The sequence below is a fragment of the Ammospiza nelsoni genome, chromosome 2 (genome assembly GCF_027579445.1).
Source record: "Ammospiza nelsoni isolate bAmmNel1 chromosome 2, bAmmNel1.pri, whole genome shotgun sequence".
In the NCBI taxonomy this organism is placed as follows: domain Eukaryota; kingdom Metazoa; phylum Chordata; class Aves; order Passeriformes; family Passerellidae; genus Ammospiza; species Ammospiza nelsoni.
The window spans coordinates 31,719,543-31,729,486 of NC_080634.1; the positions used below are offsets into that span (position 1 = coordinate 31,719,543).

Consider the following 9,944-nt stretch of genomic DNA (forward strand, 5'->3'; position numbering starts at 1 on the left):
CCCAAATGGAGTGAGAATAAAAAATTATATTCAGTCAAGCTGATTCCCTTACATTTTGCTGACTGCACCAACAGGCTGTACAATATACAAGCTTTAGCTCCAGCACGTAAATTAGAGCGTTTGATGTGGAAATATATGCACAAAACTAGGAAGCTATGAGGGAGGGAGAAAATGGCCCAGAGAAGAGCTCTACTACACAGCCGTCATTTTTTTATGACCACTGTTTGCCAAGATGGGAATTCTGTCTGTTCTACCACTAGTTTGAGTCTCACATTCATGTTAGGTATTAAAACATCACAAAACAACCCTGCACTGCACTGGTCATACTCTGAGAAGTGCACCACACCAACACTTACGACTACACAGCCATTGTTTGCAGGAGGTGTTACCTCACTGTGCAGACAGGCAATTAGGGAGCTGCCTTGGCAGCAAGCTCTTGAGAACACAGAGAAAAGAACCATGAGACCTAGAACCAAGGCAAGAAAATATATGGTTTCTCCAGTTTTGCTGTCTTCAGTTCCAGTCTTGAAATCCATAATATTCATTCAGACTCAGTTGTCTTTCATCTTAGTGCCTTGGTCTCACTGTTAAAATGACTGAACTGAGCAACAAGAACAGACATTATGGAAGTTCTGTTGGACTTCAGAAACATCTCACTTGGTCTTTCACACTAAGTTTCTTTCAACTTTTGTCACCATCTAGATGATTATTTAGAGAACAACACTAATGATTCATGTTGATTGAAGGCTAAAGTCAGATTTTCACTTTGATTTTGGGAATCAGGTTGCCCAAAATTGGCTCTCATCTACAAGAAAACTGAGAGGGAATTGAAGCAGAAACAGTAGCTTGAAGAAAAGAAATCAGATGAATGCTCCAAAGAAGAGATGATCTGAATGGCAATGACTGCTTGAAACAATTACCTGAGTTCAGTGAAGCATCAGAAAGAGCCCATGTGTAGCAAAAGTGGGTTAGAGAGCTCCACCAAAAATTTGAACTTGCCACTGGCAGAGCCTGAAGAACAGCCAATTTTGTTCTCAGGTCCTTCCCTCCTCCTCCATCCTGCATTTCCAGTTTGATGTTTCCACCCTCAGGAAATGGGGACATTATGTGCCACTAATACTTCAGCAGAACAGATATAGTCTTAAGAGGAAAAGGGAAGGCCAAGCAGGTTACGGTAGAAGGATATTTCAGGCTCATAGCATCTCTTTCTAATGCATGTTTGTATTTTTTTTGTGCCAGAGATGAAAGCAACAACACATAATTCTCAGAGTTCATCCTGCCTCCTCAGTGTCTCAAAGGCTTATTTATATTTCAGTGTGGATGCTGGGGCTCACTGCTCTTGTTACATCCACATCCAACCTCAAAACCAAAGGATTACATTTAAAATGGAGCGAGTACAATACACCACTTCCTTTCCTTGGATATCAACCAGTCTTGGTCTTAACAGAGCAGATCCAAGATATGTTTTCTGTCAGGAAGGTAGTACCTCCCCAGCTGATGGCAAAACTATAATAATAGAAATGAAATAAGGGGGATGGGCACCTTTATTTAGAGTCAACATCTGGCTTACAGTCCCATATCAACTGCAGGACTTTTGTTGGTGCATTTCTTTAGGCTTCCCTAGTCATATTTTTATATGTCATTAGCAATAAGGCTTCCATAACTTTCTACAATCTATGTGGGCCTTTGCTGGAAGAAAACACACCTTAATACTAAACCCCAACCCATCTACTTTGGGCAGTTTGAGCCAGCCCTTTTCCTTTGGCCAGCACATTGCCTAGAATCCTGTCAATAGTCTTTTAGGTACTCTAGCTACTCCAGAGCAAACCCTTTTCACTCATCAGTAAGTTAGTGGTTTTTAATAGCATTTTAAAAATTCCCTGTAGTCACCTAATCACTTCTGTGGCTCTTCACTGAGCTCCCAGTTCATCAGTGCTGTGGCACACAAGTTCACACAGTCAAACACAAATAGTCTCTGTGCATTTGCATTAGTGCCATGAAGTCAGGGACTGTACAATTTCAACACCACAGGTTCAGAGGCACAAAAGAAAAAAACGTAGAAAATGCCAGGCTGATATGCTATGATCTGGGTGGAAGAGGGGAAGGCTAAGCCTTTAAAAAAAATAATCTAAAAACTAATTTTAAAAGAACTTTCTAAGGATTTAGGGCAAGTTCCCCTTCCCACTCTGACTTCCATATACACAACTCTTTTCAACACTGGCCTGGTACAGTGGACTGGTACAGACTATTGGCCAAGAGAAGCAGGAAATGTACAATTCATCGGACCCTATTCTGATCCTTTCAATTAGGACTGTTCAGTAGGTGTTAATTTATCAAACAGAGTAAGATCTGTTTTAGCTTAATTCTTTTAAAGAATTTAACATTTTTGTTTTTACTCTGTTTCTGAAGACTGATGTGCTTTCTTCACACTCTGTCATCACACACACTTTTTGGAGGGTAATCCATTAGACATAATAAAAAGAATCTATTTAGGAGACAATTTTTAAAGCGATTCTTCTCAGGTAACAGGGATCTAGTCACTAATTTGATTTCACAGAATCACAGAATGGTTTGGGTTGGAGGCGACCTTAAAGACCATTTAATTCTGACCCCCTGCCATGGGCAGGGACACCTTCCACTAGACCAGGTCGCTCCAAGCCCCATCCAGCCTGGCCTTGAACACCTCCAGGAATGGGGCATCCACAGCTTCGCCAGGCAACCTGTTCCAGAGCCTCACTACTCTCTCAGTAAAGAATTTCCTCCTCTACACTAACCCTTCAAGTCTGAAGTTTTTCTCAGATATTGTATTGCTTACAGGTCCTTGCCAAAAGTCCCTCTCCAGCTCTCTTACATTTAGGTACTGGAACATTTAGGTGCTCTCTTACATCCCCTTTAGGTACTGGAAGGCCACAATAATGTCACTCCAGAATCTTCCCCAGTCTGAACAATCTCAGCTCTCTCAGTTTGTCTTCAGAAGAGGTGCTTCACCCCTCTTCCTGGCCTTTTCTGGCCCTCCCTTCATGGCCCTCCATCTTCTGCCCGAAGATGTCCTTAGCTCTTCCAAGAACCTGCAGTTCTCTGAGACCATCCAGAGCCACTTCTAACTCAAGAGTGGTAAAATCATCCATGAGAAACACACAGCCGTCAACACCATTCTTGCAGTCTGAGTTAAGAGAACTTCTGACTGAAACAAGGAGCACAAGTCATGCATAATTCCCATTACGTTATTTCACCAAATGTCTTTCTGGTGCTCAGCCTGGGGCCCCAAGCAAAAAGGTAGCTACAGCAAGGCTCAAAATGAAGACTAATTACTCTTCAGCATCTGACTCCACATACATGTCCCAGCAGAACAAGGCACGTGCAAAGTAAGAAAATTCCCTCTGTCAAAGCCTCTACCTATCCCCTAGATTTTAAGACTGATGATTTACACTCAAGTCACCAGAATTTGTTCTCACATCACATGAGAACATCTTTATGTACTTCTGACGTGGTTAGATACTGGAAGAGGAGAAGACCACTAAGATCCTCTCTGCACTAGCAATGAAACAAACACTCCTCAACAGCACTATTCCATTCCTGACACCATAGTGATGGCAGTGCTAACTGCTGATATGGTAGCCCCTTTATGGACAACACATGCACCAAATGGGATTAGCAAACTCACTGAAAAGTGAAAATGTCAGTACATATTTGCATCCCCCTTGCTGCTGGCACCATCTGAAAGCCTACTGACATTAGGAAGGGAAGGGACCATCTGGGAGACAACTACAGGCGTGCATCCCAATCCAGCTGTGCTTCCAGCAGCTTCTTCCTGGCTCAAACCCAAGAAGGAGTAATTTCAAACATCTTCCTGGTGCAGAAAGCATTCCAGATTCTGCGTACTGGAATGAAATTGATCCTAGCTGTGAGTGAAACCTAACACTTGGAAATTCAAACAGTCTTATAAACAGCCCAGTTTGAATTTCCAAATTGAAATTATTCAAAACCAGCCCAGAAGGATCTGTAATGTTGTCCCTCTTGTGACATCCCACTCTCTTCTTAGAGAATAGTTAAGAAGATAAGAGAGTTCTGCCAAGGAACCATGCTTCCATTTGCAGACATCCCCAGGATCTGAGAGAGCCTGTGGTAAGCCTGATGCTAAAGGCTTCCACACAGGCGTCTGTATCCTACACACTGCCTCTGAAGTGGTCAGCTGGGCCAAACAGATTCATATCATGTGAGTGTTTTGCAGTAAGTGGGAGAGAGATCAGGTCATTTAGGGAGCTTTGAAAGCTTTACAGTAACTTGGAGAAACATCAGTATGCTAAAACAGAAATATCTTACAAAGAGCCAGTAGTTCTCAGTCTTTAGCTTCTAGAGTTTAATTACATGATTTAGACACGTTGGATATTTTCCAGAGACATGGCACAGAGCAAAAAACTGTACTTGGAAACTGCAGAATCAGCAGAGGAATCATTTACTTGGCAAGCTTAAGGAGACAGGGGGAAAAAAAAAAAAGCCTGTCTGAAAATGAAGTCATGTATGTTTCAATGTGCAGGTCTGGGCTGGCGAGAATTTCCATCCTAAGGTGAATCAAGAGCTTAAGGATTCAGCTTTCACGTGTAAGACTGCAGTTTTCAGGCTGGAGAGGCTGTGCTCTTACAGTACCCAGCATCTTCTCTGCTGCCAGGACAGCCTTTTTTCCTGCTCTTTGCCCGCAGCTCTGTGCACACACGGGCATGCGCACACGCGCGTGCACGCGAGCGTGGGGGTGTGCATGTGAAACGTTTGAACAAAAATATTCTTGACAAGCAGGCCTGAGCAGCAGAATGCACAGGGGCCTCTGGAGGCACGGAAAACTGAAACCAGTGACTAGAAGAGCTTTTGTCAGAAGCGGTCTCAAGAACAATCTTCAAGTAGGACCTCTGTGACAGAAGCATCAGCTTGCTCCGTGATGACTTTTTAAGAGGCAAGACAGCACCTTCAGTATAAAATAAGGTGATAAGATCTCCAAAAAGTACATGCATTTTAATTGCATTTTTTAAAACACAACATATATTAACAGTACCCTTCCGATAAAATTCTATTTCTGGTGGCAGAGGAGTATTTCTTGAAAGCACAACAGAGTGCCTCTGAGAAGGAAGTACTGGTGTAGTTATTTGTTAAGTTTAAAACTCCTTGTATAAATCAAGTGTGAGAAGAGTGCCAACATGAAATGGCTTTTTCTTACTCAGAATTGCTGCTCACATGTTTGACTGCTGTGGCTGACATGACCAATTAAGGAGCTTTTATCCTTTTGGGGGTCTGTTTACACAGCAGCACTGGAGAAAAAGTGATAGTTTGCTGTTGTACAACATCTACGGAATTATTTAAAAAATACACCGGTGTTACATTTGTGAACATCCCTGAAGCCCATGACACTTCATGGTTGCCAAAGAGCAAACATGAGGGAAGAGTGATATCCAACCCAAGATTTATCAGGTAGAAGCTAAAGTATAAGGTCATAATGAGCTGGAAAACTGCTGAATGTGTGCAGTCGGCAGCTGGAAGAAATACCTTACTTGTATTTCTCTAAGATGATACAAAACTTGCTAACAAAATCAAAATCAACAGCAAGATATAACTGTAATATAATACTAAATCAATTTTAAGAAAAAAACCAACAGCAAACAAGACTAAATAATGACAGTATTACAGGGACTCATCAGTTTCCCCCTAAACCTTTAATCAACTTTTCACAGAAATAAGTCATTGAGATTTTTGAAAAAAAATCATCACATGTTTATGACTAAAACCAGACAATCTGGAATATTCTTAATAAATACTTTTTAATGACAGCACCCTTTTTAGAAGACACTGCCCTCTTGTTTGCTGGCTAAATGACATTATAAAGCTCTAGCTTGACCACCAATTTGTACTTCTTCCACCTTCTGTTGTTTATGTGTGCAGTAAATACATGCAATATGGCCACAGAAATGAAAAATAAAAATATATTGCGCAACCTTAGGTGTGCTCCAAAAGCACTCTGCACTAATCTGTAGGGACTTCAGGTTAACCCTCTGCACAGGCACTGCTGATGGATAATGAAATACAAGGAAACTAAGGTTTTAGGGAAAGCAGATCTGAAGACAGGAGCATTCCTGAACCAGAGGAAAAGTATGCATAAATCTTCTGACAATCCAGGGAAGGAAAGTTGGCCAAAAACCAAAACTGTCTTAATTGGAGGCACAAGAGATAAGAGGGGGGAGAAATACACTAATCTCTTACATGATTCTCTGCATATGGCACATGCAATATCAGAGGGGAGAAGGGGAAGCCATCTGCACCTGGGCACAAAGAGGGATCCACACAGTGAATCCCTACAGGCATAAGGAAGACAATTCTCAATGGGCTAAGGGATCAGCTCCCTCGTCAGACACATCTGCTGGCAGCCTATGGGAGCACGCTGGAGAATAAGCAGCTGTCTCTTTGGAGCCATCAGCTGCCTTCCCCCCAAAAAGGATTTACACTGTGCCATTGGTCAGCCTCCAAGAAAAATACGGGAGGCAAAGACAGTAGCAGCCCTGGGCAAAAGAAAAAAGAATTAGACATCTCCTCCCCAACCCCCTCCAAAAAGTCCTAACGTGCTCATGCCACTGATAACAGCTTGGAAGAGCTGAGAACTTCAGAACAATGCAAGAAAACATGACTTTCTGTGGGGTTTCAGTGATTAAATTAGAAAGAGATACAATCCTACCTCATACAATATCCAGTGCCCCAAAGTGATGCTTTTTCCAAAAATCAAAACACATGGCCATGCAAACAATTCTGAGCAGCTCAGTGCAAGAATGTCAAATAGGAGAGAACTCAGAAAACAAGAAAAAATGTTTAGTGGGTAAAGGGGCACACAAGTCAAGGAATTAAAAACTGCACCTGTGTAACTTGGCTCAGAGAGCATACATGTAAAAAGGCAGAAAAGGAAAGGATGCAATTATGTGCAGTTACCTGAAGCTTGCCAATACATTAGCAAAGTAAACTGAAGTAGTGCAAGGTGTTGAATTTAGGGAATGAACTTCTAAAGAAAAACAGTATTTTTTTTCTGCAATGAGATGGGGTGAGAAGGATATTAAATTGCAGATTATCTTTTCCTTTCCTTCTCCCAATGGAACACCAGCATTGGAATTATTTCAAACTGGGAATGAAGAAATATCTAAAAGTAGCCAATAAATATTGTATTAATGGCTTAGGGCAGGTGGATCAGCTGTGACTAAACATGAGGTGCACCCACACCCAGTTCCATGTTTTGGATTAGAACCTATAAAACAATTAAAAAGGAAGCCTCCTCCTTCATTGCAGCTGAGGCTACAGATTTGTCTCTCTAACAGACGTGTCTGGTGGCAGCTAATTCTCCTTTGACTTTGTTGTTTCCATTTGCCCCCTCACTCTCCTTCATCATGAATCTGCATGACTTGGTATCTCTGCTAGTGAAGGATGCCCCTTGGGAGGAGATTTGCTTCCCCATCTTCACTCTCCGATTTCTGGAAGTTGTAGGAAAGGCAGGTGATACTCACACTCCTTCCCAACCGAATGAGTGTGGTAATAGCAAGAGAAACTCCAGAGTAAGTGAAATCATCTTAGTGGATCCCACAAAAGGCAAAATAAAAATTACCCATCACAACAGCCCCTCCCACATTCACAGATTTATTTAGCTTGAGTAGTAGTAACTTGCATCATCTCCTTGAAAAATAGCCTAACATGGCTTTTCTCTGCCACAAGCACTAATACAGCCATCTGTCCCCCACAAGAGCGCTGAGCAACCCTACCAACAGACAAGGCCACACAGCCTCCCCTGAGTCGTTCCACGAGGATCGCGAACCCACACCAGCATCCATCAAGCCCCACTTCAGAGACTTCAAAGGCAGCATTTCCTTACGGTTCTCCAGGGCTGGAGAGAGGGGAAACACGGCTCGTGGAGCAGACCAAAGGCAGCACGGCCGTGTGGAAGGGCACTGGGGCTGATGGCAGCCTCCGTTAGCGGAGAGGCCGTGACCCGATTCCCCACATCTGTCCTCTCCGTGCCCACGGCCGGCACCTGACAGCAGGCGTGCACTCGGGGGAGGGTCCCGGTAACGCCGCCTTTGAACAGCACACACCGGGAAAGGAGGCAAAAGAACATCGCCTGAGGAGTTTTAACCCCTTTCGAAGTAGTCCCCGTTTGTTCTGTGCCCCCTCCCCCGGACGGCAGAGACCCGCGGGTACCCGCCACCACGTCCCGCTCGCTCCGAGCGCTCCGGCCGGACTCACAATGCCCGTCCTCGCCCGCCCGCCACGGTACCTTGTGCAGGACTCCAGCAACACCCCCTCCACTTCCCAGCATTACTCGAGCAGTGTTCGCAGGAGCCCTTCCCGCTAGAGCCGTGCCGCCCGGCCTCCCGGCATCAGAAAAGTTGGACAAAGACCATTTTCACCGCTCGAGTTGCACCATCCCGGCGGGCCAGCGCCAGCTCCCTCTCGCTCCGCGCCCAACGCCGCTTTGTCCCCCGGCCCCGGGCACAGCCTCTGGCCTCGCTCGACGTCTTTCAACAAGTCGAATGCTTGTGAGCAGTCCCGATCTTTGCGCTCCCCTCCAGGCCCTTCACCGGCAATGTCCTCTCCCCGCTCAGGTCCCCCTCCTGCAGGAGTCTCTCTTTCTCTCGCTTCCCAGGATCTGCCTTATCCCTTTCTCCAGGCTCCTCTCGCTCTCTCGCTTTCTCTCCCCCTTCCCTCCCTCCCTTCCTCGCCGTGCCCCTCCTCCATTCTCTCTCCGCCCCCCCGACCTGCTTTCCTTCGCAGAAGCCCAGCGACGGCAAATGGGGGTGGGGGCGCTGCGAGATCCCGCACTCTGAGGCGGCTGCAGCCACTCCTGTCACTTCCGCGGCCATCGCCATCCTGTGTTCCGCACGCTCCGCCGGCTCCCCCGGCCGCCGGCAGCCTCCCCTCGGAGCCGCTCCGCTGGGCGGGTCACTGGGCGGCACCGGCTTCCCTCCGCGATCCCAGGCTGTGCTGCCGAACCCCTCCCGCTTGCCCCAGCCAGCCTCTTCCAGATGGGGATTTTCCAAAAGAGTGTTCCCTCACCGCCTGCTCTCCGCGGATCCCGAGCGCGGCCTCAGCTGTGCCCCATCCTCTGGCCGAGCCCCTGGCCCAGCCCCTACCCCTGCCAGGCTCAGGTCAGGAAGGACAGTGTGGCTGCACAAGTCTGATCCTTGGTCAGTCTCTCTTGACATTGTTGAAATCCTTGTTACTGTGTGCCATCTCCTGTTGGTCTGGATAACCCAGGCTCAAGTTCGTGCATCTGTGCTTACTTGTTCTCCACCTCCAATGCTTCTTCTCTACGGAGCCTTGAAGAGGCTCCTCTGGACTGCTGTGTCCAGTTCTGGGCTCCTCAGTCCAAGAGAGACACAGAGTTCCAGGAGCGGGTCCAGTGGAGGGCTACAAAGATTCATTAACAGGCTGGAGAGAGCTGGGCCTGTTTAGCCTTTAGACGAGATGTCTGAGAGGGGGCTCATCAATGTCTCTAAGTGTCTGCAGGGAGGGTGTTGAGGGTGGATCCAGGCTCTTCTCTGTGGTGCCATGCACTAGGACACAGGGCAGTGGGCAGAAACTGATGCACAGGAAGTTCCACCTGAGTATGAGGAAGAATTTCTTCACTGTGCAGGTGACTGAGCACTGGGATGGATATCCCAGACAGGTTATGGAGACTCCCTCACTGGAGATATTCCAGAACCATCTGGACATAATCCTGTGCCATGTGCTCTGGGATCATCCTGTTTGAGCAGGAAGGTTGGAGCAGATGATCCCTCCTGTGATCCCTTCCAACCTGACCCATGCTGTGATTCTGTGAAATGTCACAGAGGCAAGGTGCTTCCTTGATTCTAGGTACTGACAAACTTCAATCATGTGGGTGAATCAAACAGGGTTTCTCAGTTCTTCCAAAAGAGGACCTCACC

The 9,944-nt window shown here is 46.0% G+C and overlaps 1 protein-coding gene across 3 annotated transcripts in view; it reads right to left on the minus strand.

The window, feature by feature from the left end:
- Window positions 1-8,920, minus strand: part of EPHB6 (EPH receptor B6) — a 66,680-nt gene extending 57,760 nt beyond the window's left edge. For 2 of the 3 annotated variants that reach the window (XM_059493987.1, XM_059493985.1), the window contains exon 1: window positions 8,775-8,920. The gene's annotated coding sequence lies outside the window, so the exon portion shown is untranslated. Of the gene's footprint in view, window positions 1-8,293; window positions 8,689-8,774 lie in introns of those variants that run through there. The other variant, XM_059493986.1, reaches the window with a different exon arrangement.
- Window positions 8,921-9,944: the final 1,024 nt, after the last annotated feature.